Source organism: Capra hircus, chromosome 7 (assembly GCF_001704415.2).
Source record: "Capra hircus breed San Clemente chromosome 7, ASM170441v1, whole genome shotgun sequence".
NCBI lineage: Eukaryota > Metazoa > Chordata > Mammalia > Artiodactyla > Bovidae > Capra > Capra hircus.
The window spans coordinates 2847392-2869163 of record NC_030814.1 but is presented as its reverse complement, the minus strand read 5'-3'; the positions used below and the strand labels follow the sequence as shown (position 1 = coordinate 2869163).

At 43.5% G+C, this 21772-nt stretch overlaps 1 protein-coding gene across 3 annotated transcripts in view; it reads left to right on the top strand.

Moving 5' to 3' along the window:
* FER (FER tyrosine kinase) overlaps positions 626–21772 on the top strand; it is a 465560-nt gene continuing 444413 nt past the window's right edge. For all 3 annotated transcript variants that reach the window (XM_018049986.1, XM_018049985.1, XM_013965817.2), the window contains exon 1: positions 626–795. The gene's annotated coding sequence lies outside the window, so the exon portion shown is untranslated. The remainder of the gene's footprint in view (positions 796–21772) is intronic.

The window sequence follows — 21772 nt, the reverse complement described above, 5'->3', positions numbered from 1 at the left end:
ACTCACTCGATGGACGTGAGTTTGAGTGAACTCCGGGAGTTGGTGATGAACAGGGCGGCCTGGTGTGCTGCAGTCCATCGGGTCGCAAAGAGTCGGACATGCCTGAGCCACTGAATTGAGCTGAACTGACTGAACTGATCACAACTATAGCACCTCGTGTCTTGCCTTTTTACGAGGGTCTCAGGTACTGGGAATTACAGAAATGAGGAGCTCCCGTCTTTATGGCAATTCCAGCCGAAAGCCAGTTGAAGGCTACAAGAGCTGCATGCAAGATACACGAAGAGAAGGGGTGACGCGCGCGCACCCCGGGTGGAGGGTCCGCGCCCCCAAAGCCGACTTCAGTGCCCGGCGTCGCCTGCGGGGCCCTTGGCGTTTTAGTCACGCCCCCGCCCCTACGCCCTGAATTCCCTCCCGGCCGCTGAGCCGTCGGGCAGGCCCTTCCAGGCGGCCCCGGCTTATCACCCCCGGCCCGGCCGCTTCCCGGCCGCGGGCGGGCGAGCCTCCCCAGGCTTCCTGTGACGCCGCCGGCCGCCGCCCGCAGCCCGCCCGGCGGGCCTGGAGCCCGGGCCGCGCCCCGCCCCCCGGGAGCTGGTGGGGGAGGGCCGGGGTCGGACGGCAGCGCCCGCCCCCTGCCGGCGCCCATTGGCCGGCAGCTCTCGGGCGCCCGGAGACCGGAGCGCCGCCGGATTGGCCGCGAGGGCCCGTGACGGCGGCACCCATTGGCTGGGGCGGCTCCGTGACGCGGGGTGGCGACGGGCTCCCGCGTCCGAGGGGCTCCCGCTTGTCAGGTTCTAGGTAGGTGAGTTCCGCGCCGCTCGCGGCGGGCGCTGTTGCCCAGGGCAACGCGGGGAGGTGGGGTGGAGAGCGGGGGAGGCCGGCCGAGAGCCGGGGCCACGCTCCGCGCCCGCCGAGGGGCGCCCGGGGCTCCGTCCCCGCCCTCAGCCGCCGCCGCCTCCTCCCGCTCCCGGCGCCGGGGTCTCCGCGGCGTCCCGCGCCCGCGGCAGCGCGCCCCTGCTCGGGGCTCGGGCCGGCCGCCCGCCTGGCTGGGCGAGGCCAGCGCTCCTCACCGCCCGCGACTGGACGCTGAGGGGGCGCGTGCCGGCGCCGCGGGGCTGAGGCGGCGGGGTGAGGCGGGCCGGCGGCCCCGCCCGCTCGCCGGGTGCGGGGGCTGCGGGCTGCGGGGCGGTGCCGGGGCAGCGCGGGCGCCGCCCATCGCGCCCGCACCCGCTTGTCTCCGCGGAACCCTCGGCCCGTCCTGGCGCCGCGGCCTCTCAGAGCCGCTCCGCCCGCCCCCAGCTCGCCCCTGTCACCCCTGACCCCCAGCGTCCACGCCCCTCCCGCTGCGGCCCGCAGTGACCCTCGGGAGGCGGACGAGGCGTGAAGCTGACTCCGGGGGGTCTGCTCCCTCCTTGCCGTTTAGGGCTGGGGAGGTGTCTGGAGGCACCTCGGGGCCAGCTCTATGCTTGCCTCCCACATTCAGGATCCACCTTCCGAAACACGCTACCTGGGTTGGTGTTGGTAGCGTGCTACATTTTGCACAAATTAACTGTGAAGCCGTCGCTTTTTACTTTTGTGCATTTATGATTTTGATAGGCAGTGCAGTGCAGCCCACCGTGTATTAATTTCATAAGGCTGGCACTTTTATTTTCGTTTGCCTTAGGGTTAAAAAGCCTTAATCTTAAATTCGTAAGCCACTGTATATATACTCGTAGCGGCCCCATTATCAGTTTGACATAAATTACTCTAAAGGTGTGGTGCTATTTTTTTCCTCTTTCTCCAGATGTTTTAAAATACTAAATTGTCAAATGGAGTCAGCGATGTAAAAAGTCTGATAGAAAAATCAGTAAGAATAGACCAAAACTATTTCAGTGATTAAAGACTAGAAAGTATGTTTCAACTACGGACTGGGGACTTTAATTTTGCAAAGTGTAGTTCTTGGACAGCAGTGTTATAGTCCTGCTGTATCCACCTATGTGGGCTTTAGGAAAGCACACACGTGAAGAGCCAAGCGTTTTGTCAGTCAATGCAAAGGAAGACTCAGTGTGTGTTTTGTCGTCTGTGTCGTCTTTTCTGCTAGTTCTCTTGAGCCAAGAGAACTGTTTTCAAAGGGAGTACATAGGCATACTTGGAAACCTTTTCCCAGTTTCTGCCATGAAAGACCTTTGCAGAAGATCTGTTTCTCTTCATTAAATATATACCATGTTAAATTATTTGGGGTCGGGTTAATGCAGCTTCTGCACTATTTCAAAGTTTGATGTCAGTAGTTGAAATAAGTCAGGCTTTTGGTAGACCTGCCCTTTTCATTTCATCTTCAGCTATTAATGTACCTATGACTCTGGTCTGTGAACATTTCACATTTGCCTTTTTCCCCCCTCCAGTATTTCACGTTGAAAAATTTCAAACAATACAGGCAAGTTCAGTTGCTGGTGAATACTCACCACCTACACAACAATAATCGGAACAGCTGTTACATGGTATATACTCAGGAACAGAAGAACTGAAATGATCAACTTTGAAAACCAGAATAAATATGTATTATACCAAAATATTGTAAAGTGCTTATTTCCGTTTGTAGATGGAAATAGTGTTTATAACAACCATAGTAATTGAATTCCGTGAGGCTGTTATAAAGCAGTCATCATCTTTGTAAATCAAAGCCTTAAGTTAATTGTGTTTTGGTAATCAGAAAAAAAAGGAAATCTAATGAACTTGTTATACAAATAAAAGTTTTGTTTTGAAATTGGACTTGTGTTAATAGATTATACTTTTGTACTTGATTTTTAAATGAGCATGTTTTGGAGATGAAGGGACTATCAATTATGCACTGTTTTGGTAACATACTTAATTGAATCAACCTTATGTATGTTGTTTTGGAAGGAGAATGTTTTTGTAGTGGAAAAAGAAACCTTACAAACATGAACTTTTTAAATATAACTTTTCCATGGAAAAGGAAGTAATTTAGAGGGATTGAAGTTAATTTTGGTAGGACTCAAAGCTATCTGATGTGTTATTTCATGGTGTTGATAAATATTTTAATATAAAAATTCAATTTATGATAAAAAATAAGAAATGGGTATAAGTTCATGTATGTGTATATATATTTATAATTTTCCTATACTTAGGAAATTCCTGCCCTTTAAGTATGTGAATCCTGCTTTTCAGTGTTTTTTTGTTGTTAAGTTGCTAAGTTGTGCCTGACCCCTCTTTGCGACCCCATGGACTGCAGCACACCAGGCTTCCCTGTCTCTCACTGTCTCCTGCAGTTTGCCAAAGTTTGTGATTATTGAATTGGTGATGCTAACTACACATCTCATCCTCTGCCGCCTTCTTCTCCTTTTGCCTTCAGTCTTTCCCAGCATCAGGGTCTTTTGCAGTGACTTGGCTGTTCACATCAGGTGGCTAAAGTATTTCAATTTTCGTATGCCCAAAATCTGTTTTTCATACTTAACAATATTTCATTCTTAAATATTGAAATTGAGCTGTGTGTCAGAATGTATAGCTCTTTGGATTGCCTCATTATTTTTCCATATCTCATTTGACTTTGGTATGCTTCAGTTCAGTTGCTCAGTCGTGTCCAACTCTGCGACCCCATGAATCGCAGCACGCCAGGCCTCCCTGTCCATCACCAACTCCTGGAGTTCACTCAAACGCATGTCCATCGAGTTAGTGATGCCATTCAGCCATCTCATCCTCTGTTGTCCCCTTCTCCTCCTGCCCTCAATCCCTCCCAGCATCAGTCTTTTCCAGTGAGTCAACTCTTTGCATGAGGTGGCCAAAGTATTGGAGTTTCAGCTTTAGCATCAGTCCTTCCAATGAACACCCAGGACTGATCTCCTTTAGGATGGACTGGTTGGACCTCCTTGCAGTCCAAGGGACTCTCAAGAGTCTTCTCCAACACCACAGTTCAAAAGCATCAATTCTTCGGCGCTCAGCCTTCTTCACCATCCAACTCTCACATCCATACATGACCAATGGAAAAACCATAGCCTTGACTAGACGGACCTTTGTTGGCAAAGTAATGTCTCTGCTTTTCAATATGCTATCTAGGTTGGTCATAACTTTCCTTCCAAGGAGTAAGTGTCTTTTAATTTCGTGGCTGCAATCACCATCTGCAGTGATTTTGGAGCCCCCCAAAATAAAGTCTGACACTGTTTCCACTGTTTCCCCATCTATTTCCCATGAAGTGATCGGACCAGATGCCATGATCTTAGTTTTCTGAATGTTGAACTTTAAGCCAACTTTTTCACTCTCCTGTTTGACTTTCTTCAAGAGGCTTTTTAGTTCCTCTTCACTTTCTGCCATAAGGGTGGTATCATCTGCGTATCTGAGGTTACTGATATTTCTCCCGGCAATCTTAATTCCAGCTTTTGCTTCTTCTAGCCCAGTGTTTCTCATGATGTACTCTGCATACAAGTTAAATAAGCAGGGTGACAACATACAGCCTTGACCTACTCCTTTTCCTATTTGGAACCAGTTGGCATGCTTGAAAGTGAAAGTGAAAGTGAAGTCTCTCAGTCGCGTCCGACTCTTTGCCACCCGTGGACTGTAGCCCACTAAGCTCCTCCATCCATGGGATTCTCCAGGCAAGAATACTGGAGTGGGTTGCCATTTCCTTCCCCAGGGGATCTTCCCGACCTAGGGATTGAACCCAGGTCTCCCACATTGCAGGCAGACGCTTTAACCTCTGCACCACCAGGCATGCTTATGTATGGTTAATTTTTCATGCGATGCCATTGGGAAATAAAAGGGAACAAGCAGGTCATAGTTCTGGAACTTTGGAAAGAATAAAATATTGAGATGTTTTTTAATCAAAGCTCCAAGTTTTCCCTTCCATCTCCCTCAACTATTTTTTTTATTATGAAAGTTAAATGCCTTAAAATCAATTCAGAAAACTACAGAAGGAAAGTAATTCCATGGTAGTTAATGTTTTGAAAATAACTGAAACTCTTGTTTCTTCTGTAACGCTCTACCAACCTTTGCAGTTTTATGGTCTTCATTGCAGTGTGTCAGCACTTACATCTAAACTTGGAGGAGTTCCTGAACTTGAGACTCAGTTAGCCTAAATTAGAAGAGGGCTCCAAGATCTGGAGGAAAAATGGAAAAGAATCAATAGAGAACAGAATAGAGTCAGAACAAAAGAATCAGTCCCAGGCAATTACCCACTTTTTCTTTTTTCTTAAGTATAAACATAGTCCTAGTTAACTGTATGAGACTGCTGTATTACTGACAAAATATGAAGCCTTTCAAGTTTTTTTCTTTGGAATTCAGAATGTCTAAGTAAGATGACGTTTCCTTACTGCCTGTCTACAGAAACTTTTGGATTTTTCTATTTTGGAGAGATACTTCATGTTCAGCTTTTACAAATTTAATGTCATGCATAACTTGGAATTATTTCCTAAGTTTTAATTTATACTTATCAAACAGTGACTAATTTTTAGCCTTATAAGGTACCACTGCTCACTATAAGCTTAATATTGCCTCCTCCTCCTTCAGAAGGTTTTGATTAAAAGACTGTAAAGTTCAATGTATGTGTTTCTTGTGAGATCGCAGGGTATAGTGAAAAGAAAATTCTTTTTATTATGGAGCCAGATAATCTGGGTTTCAGTCAGAAATGAGGATTTTCTTTTGTGGGATCTTGAGCAAGTTTTTAAAAATCTCTTTAAACCATAGTTTCTTTTTTTTTACTTTTTAAAAACTTTTTAGTTCTGTATTGAGATATAGCTGGTCAACAGCGTTGTGATAATTTCCAGTGCACCTGAAGGAACTCAGCCATGTATATACATGTATCCATTCTCCCCCAAACTCCCCTTCCATCCAGGCTGTGGCATAACAGTGAACAGTTTCCATGTACTATACAGTAAGTCCTTGTTGTAAATCATAGTTTCTTCATCTGTAAAAAGGGGATGGTGTTAATAAAACTGCCCCATAAGGTTGTCATGAAGAAGAAGTGCGACAGTCGAGGTAAGATGCCTGCATTCAGGGAGCACTCGGCCGTTACACTCAGTTCCTTTCACGGTAGTTTTTATTTTTGCTTCTCAGGTGTTGCTGTGTTTATTCTGCCGTCCTAAAAGTCCATAAGTTTTAGACTTTGGAAATTAAAATAATGTACATTAAATTGACTGAAATTGAAAGACATTTACATTTGTACCAACCAAATAGAAGTATCTCAGATTAGCTGTTTTTTTTTTTTTTTTTTTGGTAATAGTTGTTGGCTTATTTTATCTCAGTAGTGATAATCAGAAATTGACCTTAAATGATTTTTACCTCGAAACATGTCCAGTCCGTCTGAATTCCTGGATTATTTTTCTTTCATATTGTTATCATCTGTTTTTGGATGGTTTCCCTACATTCCTTTCAACCACAAATATTTGCCTAAAAGTGGTGCAGAAAAACTAAATGTCACCTTCTTAAATCTCTAACTAATACAGCCCACCACTTTAAGCTGCATTTACTTAATCTGTTTAAAACTCTGTTTTCAAATGTAATAATACACAAAACTCTTAACTGAGTGTTTTCTGTCTCCTACAGAAATGTCTCTTCCGGTCTCCTATAGGATTACATTTTAGGGAGCAGTATTTACAGGCATCCCTGTTTCAAAATGTGTGTTCAAAGTGTGGGATTTTGATTCTTAAAGAATGCAATTATAATTAAATACACAGACCATCCTGTAGTTTTTGGGTGTTGTGACAAACTCTGAATTGAGTAGAGATAAGATTTGAACTAAATAGTCCTTACTGTCTCATCAGCAGGAAAACAAAGATTTTGTGCTTTAAGTCAGGGATTCTCAATGTTTTCCCCCACCTCAGTACAAGGCATGTGGATGTGGGGCGTATTCTAACATGAAGTTTGCTGCTGTGCCCTCTGTAATCCCATCTGTGATTGAGACTGACACTGCTATAGGGATAAACTTGAATCCACTCTTTCCGAGGAAAGTGGGTCATTAAAAAAAGCTAAATAGCTGTTACTAGTAACAAATACTTGAGACACACCTTATAGTATATCATTGAGGCCCAAGTTATTTCTGCCTTTTCCTGAAATGAATACTCTTCACTTCTTCTTATCAGTCTTATAATGCTACAGAAGAAGAGATTACTAATTTTATGTAATTGATACTGAAGAGCCTTACATTTTTAAGAGTAACTGATGATGAACGTTTAAAAATATTTGACTAATAGCACCGTGGTCTTTATAGTAAATAATTTACTATAGAAAAATTGAAATTAGTTTTCCAATATAACTTATTTTACTTATAGAAAATGTATTTCCAGAGTGGGACAAATGGTTTTAGGAAAAGGGGAAACTCTTAATAGTAGAATATTTATAGTCTAGGTGTTTAGTATAAATGATGTTCATTACATTCGCTCAATCAGAAAAAATTTTTTAAAGATTACATTTTGTGAATGAAATTGCCCTTAAATAGTTCATCCTACATAGAAGTAGTATATATAATATATAAGTTGAAGTAAAGATTTAGAAAAATTATAGTCATTAGACCCTTGGCATTAGCAAGTGGTATTTCTTGAAATCTTTGCGGACCTAGGATAAAATTACCTTCGTAAAATGCAGTCAGATTTAATTGAAAAGTTCAGGTGATCCCTTCAGACCCTTAATAATTCTGTAAACAGAACTCCAGTCCTCAAAGTTGTTAAACATTTTTTTGTTTTTGCTTCTAAAATGAAGGCTGGATGTCTTTACATTACGTTGTTAGTGTACATATGAAGTTTCTTCTACTTGGCTTTTCTTGTCTGTGGGTTTGTCGACCAGAAGAGTGTTTCTGGCTTGATTGCAAAGCTAGCTGCACTGTCACGAAGTTGAAGAGTTCGTCCTCGGTCCCTGTAGTGCTTGCTGCTTGCTGCTGTTTCTTGGTGATATTTGACAGCAGTCGGACACTCAGGAGTTTGTGTCCCTTCTGCTCTCTGAATGTCTTCAGCTTGGGAGGGTTTCCCGAGCTTTTCCCGTCAGGCGTTCGGGCTTTTTGTTAATTTCACATTCTGCAAACAAAAATGCATTTGACTCTTCTACCAATATTCAGTTTTGGCAACAGATGCGTCGGTAGCCGCCCTAGCAGCCACACGATTACTTCATGAGAGTGTTTATACAGTATTCTGACTTTCTCTTGAATGATACTTGCTTCAGAATCACATGCTTTCCATATACATTCTTATACAGATTAGTCATCATTTTAACTTTCATTGAGGATTGAAAATTTTGCTTTGGTAGGAGCAAAAGAAACATGTTAAGCATTACCTTTTTGTTTGTTTTAGTGTAGAGTTTGTGGTGTCTGGTGGAATTTCTAATGATTCTGACCCAGTCACTGTTGTATTTTTTTTTTAGTCCATCGTGAGTTTGTTCCAAATTCATATGTTCTAAGTACCATCACTTTGTCAAGCCTCTTTGCTTTCTAGATATCGAATAAGTTGGCAGTAGGAGAGGAATTAAAGGGAATAGAGCAATGCAGTCATCTCAGGTAATTTTTAATGGCAAATAACTTGATAAATCATTATCCTGATTATTTATAAAGGATTATGTCGGACAAAGTATAAGAATTTTCGCCTAGACTTGAATATAATACGGCTTTTCACAAAGCAGGAGACTGATTCTTTCTCTTGCCAGTAGTCACGTGCATGTGTACATGTGTGTGTGTATATGGGCTTCCCAGGCAGCTCAGTGGGTAAAGAGCCCGCCTGCAGTGCAGGTGATGCAGGAGGCACGAGTTTGATCTCTGGGTCGGGGAGACCCCCTGGGAGAGGAAGTGGCAGCCCACCTGTCATTCTTGCCTGGAGGGTTCCTGCCTTGTCCATGGCCCGAGGAGCCTGCCTGGTGGGCTGCAGTCCATAGGGTTACGAAGAGTTGGACACGACTGAAGCAACTGAGTATGCACGCACCCACATATATATTGCATTATTATTTTTATGCGTAACCCTTTATCCCCTCCTCAACACTTTAACCTCAAAGTAAGAAGCAGTTTCCGTCTGTAAAAGTTTTTGGGTACATTGCATGGATTTAGATATTGTTATGAGCGAGGGGCATTGGCATTTCTTTAGTACTTGCTGAAAACATTCGACTTTTCTATGCATTTGTTTTGATTTTCATCACAACCTTGTAGATTGGATAACTTGTATTTTCATTTTGTGATCTGGAACCAATCTTAGGTCATATCCAAGGAGATTTTCCAATAAAGTGATACCTGGGATTTAAATTTAGGTCTTTCATATAAAGGATAAACATAAAAATATAGTGAACCATTAGCAGTCCTGGATTTAGCAGCAATTTCATCCACTTGGGAGTGACTCAAAGTTCATGTTGAAATATCTGAAGTGTTACTGAAATAATTTCCTCTTATTGGAAGTGAGATCCTGAGATATTCATGACCCCACTCAGCTGCCCAGTGTCCACGTGTCACCTTGACTGTGTTCTCAGTTTGAAGTTATCCTGTATAATAACTTTTGTCAAGTGATAAAATGTTGCTGCTTTGTAAAAAAAATTTATTGAAAAGGGAAGCAACTGCTAGAAGTGAAGGAGAAGTAGAGGCATAAGAGAGTGGTAGATGAAAGCCAGAGAATAGGCATGCTTTAGTCGGTTTAAAATGGAACGGTGGGTCCAGTGACTGGATGCGGGTCAGTGTGCATCTAGGGAAACAGAAGTTGGCTTGCGAAACGTCGTTATCTAATGTTCAGGCTCCATCAAAAATTCCCATAGCTTTTAGGTTTTTTGAAAATGTCAGGGGTCTTATATTCATAAATTCTATCCCATTTCCCTTCTCTCTCACACTCAACAATAATATTGAGATTTGACTCTTAAGTAGCTGCTCCTTTTTACAAGTTAATATCATTCTGACAAATATCTTAAAATACTAACATAAATAATAGTATTCTTACTTATAAGATGGTTTGGGTGTCCTTTTCTGAGTTTCACAATTAATTATAACAGAATAGTCGCTTGTCTGTGGTGACGGCCTTTTTCTAAGGTTCTGATGTTCTATCATTATTTTGGATCTGGTTTACCCTAACATTGACGTGGCTTTGCTTAGAGACACTTGCTATTACACGTCCTTACAGTAGCTTACATTATAAAAACAATGCAGAAATGTTCTGTGTTATTCAGGAGGCAAGTTGTTGCAGGAAAGGGACAGAAAGCAGGAAGTTGTGGGATTCTTCCTCTTTTGGTTGTTTAGCAGATGCTGTATTCACTTCAGGTAAGGTCTTACTTTTTGGCTACAGGGGATTTTAAAGCACAGAGGAGTTTTCACCCTGTTTTCTTGAGGAAGAGTAGAAGTCGTGCAAAGAGCGTTGGAGCTGGACCCACTCAGGGTTGGATCTGTGCTGCCAGCGATTAGGTGTGTGAATTCAGGCAAGTAATTCTAATTCTTGGATAGCAACAGATCCAGTCCATCCTAAAGGAGATCAGTCCTGAATATTCGTTGGAAGGACTGATGCTGAAGCTCCAATACTTTGGCCACCTGATGCGAAGAACTGACTCATTTGAAAAGACCCTGATGCTGGGAATGATTGAAGGCAGGAGGAGAAGGGGACGATAGAGGAGGAGATGGTTGGATGGCATCACCGACTCACTGGTCATGAGTTTGGGTGGACTCCGGGAGTTGGTGATGGACAAGGGAGGCCTGGCGTGCTGCAGTCCATGGGGTCGCAAAGAGTCGGACACAACTGAGTGACTGAACTGAGTTTAATTCATATTGCTTCAGGTTGTTTGTTTTGTTTTTGGTTTGAAAATTAACACCACTTTTGTCTGATAACTGGTAACTGATATTAGATTTTTAAATATCTTTCAGTTGCATGAGACCAAAACCCCATTCACAGTATCTTGGGGCACTGGGAGCAAGAGGGGTGTAGTCTCCTCAGGTGTGGATGGCTGAGGGGCTCAAATGATGGCCTCAGCCACCTCGGTGGCTCTCTCTTGTTAGATATGCTTTCAGGGAGAGTTTTTCCTTGTGGTGCTCCCTGTTGGCTTAACACTGTTTCAGGTTAGTAAGCCCAGCCTAGACAGCCCTTTTCCTACTCGTAATTTTAGCAAAGGCTCTGGGATTGCATTTCATTGAAGGAATTGGGTCATTTTTTCATCCTTGATCCTGTGGTCTGGGCAGTCAGCATATGATGATAACCCAGGTCTGAATCAGGTATGAACTACCGCAGCGGAGACTAGGAAGCGTGGTCAGTCCCGTGGTGGGAGCCAGGTAAATGGAGAGTCCGGATGGGAGGTCCCCTGAGGCAGGAGGACGGTCCTGTGACCGTGGGGAGAGGGAGTGGATGCTAGCCCAGCGTGATGAAAAGGCTTTCACCGCAACCTTCCCAGCCTGCCTCTGTGTCCTACCTTACATAGAAACCCTTGAAAAATGCCCTCCGCTAATGAGACGCAGTGTTTCACTTGCAGCTTCCAATCCATCTACCACTTGAGCCCAGCAGAGGAGGACAACCCAAAGACTTGTTTAATTACTGCCTAAGTCTAGGATCACTGGCTGATTGCTCTCAATTCTGTTTGAAAAGACAGCCTTAGGGTCAAGGAACTTACGGTTCAGTCATAAATATAGCTGATTATAATAAAGCCAGCGTTCGGTGATAGAAAGAGAAGAATCTAAGGGCAATAAAAACTCTGAATCGGAGAAGAGAAAAAGGGGAAGAAACCCACGGAGATTTTCCAGTTCGCGCTGTGTACATGTTTCAGTGGTCAAGGGTGGCACGAACTTTTCGCCTTGGCAATAGAATCAGGTTTTTGGTTAGCACTGTGTCTGTCCATTCTCTCCCCCGAGGAAGGTCGTTGTTGTGTTTCCTCCTGGTCACGGCCAAGATGGGTGTTGAGAAGAATGTCCTTGCTGGGGGCTGTGTGGCCTCAGGAGCCGTTTTGCTGTTGAGAGGCTGGAGTCCAGGGAGGCATTTTGAGGGTTGGGCAGTAACAGCTTTGTTGGGAGTTTCTTTGGCAATACAGCTTTCTTATGAACTTAGTAAGTTTCTGATTTATTTGTATTTGATCAACTTCTCCCAGGTTCCCAAAGCCCAAACCCTGGTCTTTGTATCAAACTGTTGCCTGAATGTCTCTAAACTTTGCCACCCTAAGCCGGTGAGTGGGTCTCCAACAGGCGACTTTTTTTTTTTTTTTTTTAAGCCTCCAGGGACCTTTAGCGCTGTCTGCAGACATTATTATTGTCACAGTCGGGGCTCCGTTGAGGGGTGACTAGGCAGGTGCTGCTGGCGTGGAGAGGTAGTGCCCCAGGGCACTGATAAACATCCTGCCGTGCAAAGAACAGCCTCCCACAACAAAGAATTTCCCAGTTCAATGTGTCAGTAGTCAGGGATTTGAAATCAAGCAAGCCGTAGCTTCTGAACCTTCATCTTGGCCTCCATCTCTAGGCCACTCTGAGCAACTTCTTGGAAGTAACAGTGCGCAACTCATTTGTCCCTGCTCCCAGGGCGTTGATATATCTTTTGCTAGGATGCTTGTGGAGGGGCCTGGAGCTCCAGGGTTTCCCCACCTTTTATTTTGTGTGGTTAAAAACACAAATTTTAGTTTAGGGATATTTGATTTTCAGCATTGTAAATTGCAGGATTATCAGCCATCTTGCGTTTGCAGTGAAAGACTGAAAAGGTTTTCCTTTTATTAAGACTTGACTCAAAGTGTGCCGCCTTTTTGAAGGGCCTTACTGAAGACTGCGGCATAGTAGGCAATATACCAACATCCTCGCACTTTTACTAAGTGTCCTCCTGTTCCATTCTTAGTAGGCAGGCAGTCTGATTTTCAAGAGCTGTGAGTTTGCTAGATGTTTTGCTGATTGCGGATCAGTCACTTCTTACCCTATATTAGAGGGGTACCCCTCTGTTGTGTGTGTGTGTGTGTGTGTATGTATAGAAAAATGCATGACACACAGCTTAGGAGCCTCCCAGCAAATATTTCTTGAATAAAATAATAAGTAAGCCTTGTAGCTCAGTTGGTAAAGAATCTGCCTACAATGCAGGAGAAGGAAATGGCAACCCACTCCAGTTTTCTTGCCTGAAGAATCCCATGGACCTTGGCCTGCCAGGCTCCTCTGTCCACGGGGTCGTGAGAGTCAGACACGACTTCGTGACCGAGCCACCAGAAGTAGCTTATTGCCTGATGTTACTAAGTGTGAAACTCTGGTGGGGCTGAGAACACCCTGCAGAGGGAGAGAGATTACTCACTGAGCGGATCTGAGGGGGGAGGGAAAGTGTCTTTAGATTTAGTAACCTAGAATATTGGTCAGTATGAGTGAAAAATACGATGTAGCAGAAGAAATGTGTTAAGAAAAGAATGTGGGTGAATGTCTACCAGGGAAGGGAAGAAAAGGACTTCATTTCTCTAAAGCTCGTTGGGGGTCCCTATCTTGAGGGAGTTACTCTGCCCATTTCTATCTGTTACGCAGGTATCCCTGTCGTACCTTTTCCTTAGGAGACTCGGAGCAGGGACTTGAGAAATGCAAAGAGAATTGTTTCCCCGCAGTAACTTCTGAACTCGCTGAACTAAAGGTGACTGAATCTGGAGACAGAGTGTTCTCAGTTGCTTCTTGGGTTGGCTCACTGTCAAGTAGGAACTTACTGTCTCTTAGCTTCGCAGTCTCTGCTGAAAGCTGTCTTTCCAGTTAGTTCCTATAGCATTTTTCGACTGAGTCTTATCAGTCCAGTTGGGTCACATGCTCATCCCTGAACTACTGCTTGGGGCAGGGAATATGCTGATGGTCCAGACGGGGATGCCTGGTCCCCCTGCACCTATTCCAGGAACTTAAGAGCGGGAATGATTAGTGCCACCCAGACTACAGAGATTGACAACCGAGTAGGGTAGTTCAGCAGAAGAAAACTGTGAAACGCTGCTACCCAAAGAAAGGGGGCTTCCTAGGTGGCGCTAGTGGAGAGAATACGCCTGCCAGCGCAGGAAACACAAGAGACGCGGGTGCAACCCCCGGGTCGGGCAGATCCCCTGGAGGAGATGAGAGCCTGCTCCGGTATTCTTTCCTGGGAAATTCCATGGACGGAGGAGCCTGGCGGGCTGCATTCCATTGAGTTGCAAAGAACTGGACACAACCGAGCCCAGTGCTGTTAAGTCGCTTCAGTCATGTCCGACTCTGTGCGACCCCTAGACGGCAGCCCACCAGGCTCCCCCGTCCCTGGGATTCTCCAGGCAAGAACACTGGAGTGGGTTGCCATTTCCTTGGAAGTGGGGACAAAGCAGGTCGATCTCATACACGTGCAGTTTTCGTTTTTTAAGAAATATATTTATTTGCTTCTGGCTGTGCTGGGTCTTGGTTGCTGTGCGGGCTTTTCTCACTGTGGCGAGTGGGGGCTACTCTTCATTGCGTTGCTTGGGCTTCTCCTTGCGGTGGCTTCTCTTGGTGTGAAGCGTGGGCTCTGGAGCGCACAGGCTCAGTAGTTGCAGCGTGTGGGCTCAGTGGCTTCAGCTTCTGGGCTCGAGAGCACAGGCCCGATAGTTGTGAAGCTCGGGGTTAGTTGCTCCCTGGGGTACTGGATCTTCTTGGACCAGGGATTGAACCTGTGTCTCCTGCATTGGCAGGTGGGTTCTTAACCATTGAGCCACCAGGGAAGCCTGCAACTTACTTTCTTTAAGACTTAGGCCCTTATTATATATCATTATATTGTATAATAATATATTGTATATATATTATCCCTACCTAATCTTTCACCTGACATCATGTCATGAACAGGAAATTTTCTTTGAAAACATGGTTTTACATGACTATAAAATGAAATCTGGATTCAGTGCCTAATTTTAGATATTTGGTTTGTCAGAGTTAGATTCTGGTTCATCAGAATCGGGACATTCGTGATCAGAGAGGTGGGAGAAGGAAAGCTTAGAAGGGGAAGCAGGGCCAGGACTAGGGTGAGGTGAGAGGGAGCCCGGGACACACAGTGTGCGTCGGCGCTCACTTTTAGGGCCACGCAGCTGCAGAGTGGCACTTGCACGGCCCCGAGAATGAGTGTGTCTCTTTTGCACCCTGGGTCTCTCTCCCGTGTCAGCCTAGTCCTCTCACAAAGGGAAGCACGTTCAGGGGTCAGGAACTGGGTTTGGTTATGAGCGTGAGTTAGAGATGGTAGCCTGTGCAGTTGACCACGTTGGTGGGGATGATTAAGGTGAACTAGAGAGTAATTATTACACACTTTCACTTGTCTGTAGAAACCTTTGCTGGGCTCTGAGAAGGATAAGGATACCTTTGAAGTAACACAAGGAATCTAAGTTTTATTCATGGGTTTGTTTGAACAAGGAAATATTCCATTTAGAGCTACTACCCTGAAAGCTGTTACTTATTTTTAACCCAAACTATTTCAAGTGGAAAATATGACTTTTTCATTGAATAGTATTGAATTGTTATTGAACAACAAAGATTATAGAAAGACTTGAGTTATGAGGCTGATGCATTAGTAACAAACGGGTACTTTCACTAACTCCCTTAAGCGAGGCGTTTGCCACTTCTCAATGTCAGATACGGAGTCCCAGTTGAATGATTGGCTTTCGTGTTCTTAGGTCTTTGGAAGTCATGTTTCTTTATCACAGTGAGAGACTAGAATATGGAATTCAAGACAGCTCTCAAGTTCCTTTGCTGATTGAGAAGCTGAACAAATTTTAAGTTACATGAATTGTCCAGTAAATTTGAAGTCTGTGTTTCCAGTGGAATTGGAGGACATATGTAATGTCTACACTTAGGCACACGTTCACTACGGTTTTGTTTCTGGGAAATCTATAAGTCATGCTGTTTACTATAATGCTGAAGGTTAGACTGAAGATACTCTATTGAAAGCAGTTTCAGAGAGAAGTCATGATTAAAAGTTTCATACTTAAATACCATTTTAATCAATACCAAGTATTTATTTTATCATTTAATGCTACAACGCTTGTTAAAGCCTTAAATCAGAGGAAGTCATAATTCACCTTAGAATTTCATCCATTCGGTAGTCACTTGTTTGGTGGCTGTAATGTTACAGGTATTGTGTGGGACGCTGACCACAGTGTGTAGGGTGCTGACTGTATGTGTGGGATGCTGACTGTATGTGTAGGGTGCTGACTGTATATGTGGGATGCTGACTGTATGTGTGGGATGCTGACTGTATGTGGGGTGCTGACTGTATGTGTGGGGTGCTGACTGTATGTGTGGGGTGCTGAATGTGTGTGTAGGGTACTGACTGTATGTGTGAGATGCTGATGATAATCTCTGTCCGTAAATCTGTTGCAGTTTAGTGGAAGAAGAGGAATTATAATACTTTCATTGTATGTAGATGTCCAACCCATGGAGCGTTGAGAACCTTGCCACATCTCGGAGTGAAATGCTTATCTAGGGGCAAAGAAGGAATGCTTTTGGAAGCGGTTAAAGGGCTTAGATGAGTGGGAGACTTGGAAGATATTCCTGATGTACTGTGTTTGGTTAGTTTCCTGACCAGCAAGGAAAGAGTAATGTTATTTACCGGTTGAAGTATCTATGTTAGTCGATCAGTTGTGTCTGACTCTTTGCCACCTCGTGGACTGTAGCTTTCCAGGCCCCTCTGTCCATGGGATTCTCCAGGCGAGAATCCTGGAGTGGTTGCCATTCCCTTCTCCAGGGGATCTCCCCGACCCAGGGATTGAACCCGGGCCTCCTCTACTGAGGCAGATTCTTTACCGTCTGAGCCAAGGTTGGAGATGTTTATTGGTAACATCTGTATTTTTCACATGATTCATGTGAAGGTGAAGGAAGCAGGGGAGATGACAGGATATAGAATAGGCAAACGAAAAAGAGAAGCTTGAGAGAAAAGAGTTGATTATAAACCAAGAAGTCAAGGTTAGAAATACGGGGGCATGAGACAAAAGGTGAGAAGCTGTGATGGGGGTGTAAACCTCAGATTTCAAAGAGAGTCAGTGGCCAAGGAACATCTTAGAGATTCTCCTAGCTTCAAGGATTGAGAGAACAGCCAGTGCTGGTACCTTGCTTTGGCATACTGAGTCATGTTAGGGAAAGTAGGTGTCTGCCAGGAGCATCCTTCCCAAACCTTCTCAGCCTTTGACTAAGTTTTTCTTACATAGTTATATATTTCTTAGGCTGTAATATCTTAACATATTACATATAAATATTTAAAAATTTGCTGCTTCTAGTATGTTTCAAAGTTGAAATTGGTTTTATGCTGTGAAAATGGAGGAAAAACAAGAATTACCTTTTCAAAACTGAAGGTACAGGTTGGGGAGAAGATAAAATGCTTTACTCATGGGGAACGCTGTGGAAAGAAAGGGAAGAGAGGAAGCAGAGGATGGGCAGGCCGGGTAAGCAGAAGACCCTGGTTCTCAGTGTGGTGAGCCTGGCGGACTGTGGGGCCCACCGTGCTCCGCGTGCCCATTTCTAGCTTTCTGTCCGCGGGGGCCAGTTCTGACTAGTTCAGTCTCTTCTTGCAGCTTGTGTTTTCTGCGTAGACCCAGGTCGTTCCCCGTGAGACTTCACTGCTTGTTTTCTCAACTGTCTTCCTCTCCCCTAATGCTTTGTCCTTCAACATGGATCTGCTACTTTAGCTGAGATATGGCCAGCAACGAATAGTAGTAAGGTAGGATTACTTTACTCTTCTTAGTAAATTACTAAATATATATACATACATATACACACACATACACGTGTATATACATATATATATATATTTTTCCCTCTCAAACTGAAGCAGTTTTGGCTTGTCTTAATTTCATAGTGTTCTTTATGTTAGATTATTCTTCTGCTTAGGCAAGCTGTGATCATTTTATATTTGTGTCACTAATTTTTTTTTGCTTGGCATTTATCCTGAATTCTATTAATATCTGTGATGTAATTACTCTTCTTTTTTCAGCTAACACAATCAGCAGAAGCCCAGTCTGTATCTCTTCCCTGACCTGGGTGCTCACCAATCCCTTATTTTCAACTACATGGCACCAAACTCCATGTATTTTATTTTTCTTCTCAAGGACTTATTTCTCCTTCTGGTTTTTGTATTTCTACTAATGGTATTAGTAGGCCATTATTTTAACATAGTCCTATATTCATTTACTGTTTATTCATTCATTTAATGTACACACGATTCATGGGGTCGCAGAGTTGGACATGACTGAGTGACTGAACTGAACTGAACTGAACTGAATAGACTTCTATTTAAGGATCAGAGAATTTCTTGATTCTGGAGATATAATGATGGGTAAATTGGATATCCTGTCTTATAGCTTATATTCTTGAGGTTATTGGTGGTGGTGGTGGTGGTTTAGTCACTAAGTCATGTCAGACTCTTGTGACCTATGCGCTGCAGCCCGCCAGGCTCCTCTGTCCATGGGATTCTCCAGGCAAGAATACTGGAGTGTTCCCTCTTCTCCACACCCTCTCCAGCATTTATTGCTTGCAGATTTTTGGATCGCAGCCATTCTGACTGGTGTGAAGTGGTACCTCATTGTGGTTTTGATTTGCATTTCTCTAATAATGAGTGATGTTGAGCATCTTTTCATGTGTTTGTTAGCCATCCGTATGTCTTCTTTGGAGAAATGTCTATTTAGTTCTTTGGCCCATTTTTTTGATTGGGTCGTTTATTTTTCTGGAATTGAGCTGCAGAAGTTGCTTGTATATTTTTGAGATTAGTTGTTTGTCAGTTGTTTCATTTGCTATTATTTTCTCCCATTCAGAAGGCTGTCTTTTCACCTTGCTTATATTTTCCTTTGTTGTGCAGAAGCTTTTAATTTTAATTAGATCCCATGTTGGTGGGAATGCAAACTAGTACAGCCACTATGGAGAACAGTGTGGAGATTCCTTAAAAAATTGCAAATAGAACTACCTTATGACCCAGCAATCCCACTTCTGGGCATACACACGGAGGAAACCAGAATTGAAAGAGACACATGTACCCCAATGTTCATCGCAGCACTGTTTATAATAGCCAGGACATGGAAACAACCTAGATGTCCATCAGCAGATGAATGGATAAGAAAGCTGTGGTACATATACACAATGGAGTATTACTCAGCCGTTAAAAAGAATTCATTTGAATCAGTTCTGATGAGATGGATGAAACTGGAGCCAATTATACAGAGTGAAGTAAGCCAGAAAGAAAAACACCAATACAGTATACTAACACATATATATGGAATTTAGGAAGATGGCAATGACGACCCTGTATGCAAGACAGGAAAAAAGACACAGATGTGTATAACGGACTTTTGGACTCAGAGGGAGAGGGAGAGGGTGGGACGATTTGGGAGAATGGGAATTCTAACATGTATACTGTCATGTAAGAATTGAATCGCCAGTCCATGTCTGATGTAGGGTGCAGCTTGCTTGGGGCAGGTGCATGGGGATGACCCAGAGAGATGTTGTGGGGAGGGAGGTGGGAGGGGGGTTCATGTTTGGGAACGCATGTAAGAAAAAAAATAAATAAATAAACATAAAATAAACGTAATAAATAAAAAAAAATAAAATAAAATAAAATTAAAAAAAAAAAAAAAAAAAAAAAAAAGAATACTGGAGTGGGTTGCCATTCCCTTCTCCAGGAGATCGTCCCAACCCAGGGATCAAACCCAGGTCTCCTGCATTGCAGGCAGATGCTTTGCTGCTGAGACACCAGGGAAGCCTGTACTCTGTAAATTGGGACCGGTGAAAAAATAGCCTGGCAAAATAGTTATGAATTGCAGTAGGTGTTTTTTGAACGGAAGCAAATGACTTGGAGATACGGTCTCAGGAGCCGCTTCCGATAGCAGAGCCACAAAAAGCTGCTCTGAGGAGTTGGTAGTGAAGGGGAAAGCTGTGTGTGAGGAGGAGCTGTGTCACCGGGGCTGTGTGGGAGGGCGGCGGCGGTGACAGTTTTGGTGGGGAAGTGTTCTCATTAGAAGGAGTAGAAGGGTGAAATAAGTCAGACACAGAGATGTTGTGTGCGCTCGCTTTTTTATGCGCAATCTTAAAACGCCAAACGCATAGAGAGAGAGAGTGAAATTGTAGTTGCCAGAGGCTGAGAAGTGGGGGGAATAGGGAGATGCTGGTCAGAGTACAGACTGCTAGTTATAAGATGAGTAAGTTCTGGGATCTCATGCAGAACATGGTGACTTTAATTAAAAATGTTGTATGCTTGAAAATTTTCAAGAGAGTAGATTTGAAACATTATGACCCCTGCTACACAAACACAGTTGTAATTATGTGAAGGTATCTCCATGTTAACCCAGCTTGTGACAGCCGTCACAGTATATACGTGCATCTAATTGTCACCTTGTATAAGTTAAACTTACACGTGTTGTACGCCAGTAATATTTCAATAGAGCTGAGTGGAGACAAAGAAAGGAAAGGAATAGCAGGTACAGAAACTTTGAAGGAGGAAAGAGCTTGGTGAATTTGAGGAACAGAAAAACTTCAGTGTGGCTGACATAGTGGGAGAAACCAAGATAGGTAGGAGGAAGTTACAGAAATATTCAGAGTTTTGAAGGGCTTGGCATGTCGTTTGATTTCTCCTTAAGTAATATCATTATTCTAGTACTCTGTGAGGAATGGACTGAGTGGGCTGAAGGTAAAAGTTGACAATTTTAGGAGCTAAGGTGAGAGGGAGTGGTGCCCTGATAAGATGCTGGCAACGAGAGGGAGATGGATGAATTTGGGATTCCTTTTTTTAAAAAATCTATGGGTATTTTTGGTGTGGAAAGAGACAACACACTCAAGGATGGTTTGGGGGTTTTGAGCAACTGTGTGGATGCTAGCATCAGGTGCAGAATCTTTTTAGTTTATTATCTTTCCCCAAGGATTGGTTGTTTTTCCAAAAGGGAAACTAAGTATAATGCTACAAATAGCATTAGTGCTGGAAATAAAAGCATCTGAAAGACTTGTTACATGTTCTAGTTAATACTTTGTTTTGCTTTATTTGTGGCTCAAACAGACAGTTTTTAATTCAGTAGAAATTGAATAGATATTAAAGTAGATCTTTCCAATTTTGTGTTACTTATTTTTATAAGTCAATTAGTCACATTTTTTTTTTTTGCTGAAGAAGTTTTACAATATTTTCAAAAGAGAGGCGTAAATATTTATTGTTCTGTGTTCTGTGTGCCAGGCATTTGGCTAGCTGTTTTAAATGTTTTTATTGACAGTCCTGTGTCTTCATATCTGGGTATCTTTTGAATTTTAGACCTGAGAGGAAGTCGTGGAGTAGTGGGGTTTTTAGCTGGAAGGTCACCTTGGAGGTAAGGTAAGGTTAGCTTGGCTGCGGCCTCCAGCGGGTCCGCGAGCTGCCCGGGGCCACAGCGCTGGGTTGCCGTTTGCTGGTACTGGTGCTGCCCTTACCTGGCGCGTCCATCCAGCCGGCAGCCCCGCGCTCTGCCACCCCTTCCAGATTTCATTCTGAAAGTGCTCAGTGCCGCGGAGAAGTGACCGTGCTGGCGGTGAGCAGCCACACTGCCGTCCATCTGTGTCTGCTCACCGCCAGCACGCTGCTGCATGTTCTCTCTCTATGCATTTATCTATTTAAAAGCCATTTGAAAATGTATTAAATATCTATCTTACATTATATTACAGGATATAAAACTAAGCATGTATTTCCGAATAATATGGGTAATTTTTTGCATGATTATCATGTCAGTATTTATTTAAGAAAATAACATTAGCTTAAGAATACGTTTAATGTAATGTTTCATATACATATATCCCTAGTTGTCCCTGAACTTTTTTTTTTTTGACTGTTTTGGATTCAAGATTCAATTGGGTTTCATGCATTGCATTTGAGTCTTATCTCTTTATTCTCTTAATCTTGAACAGTCCCCACCTTTTTTGTTTTTCATGATTTATCTGTATTTTCTT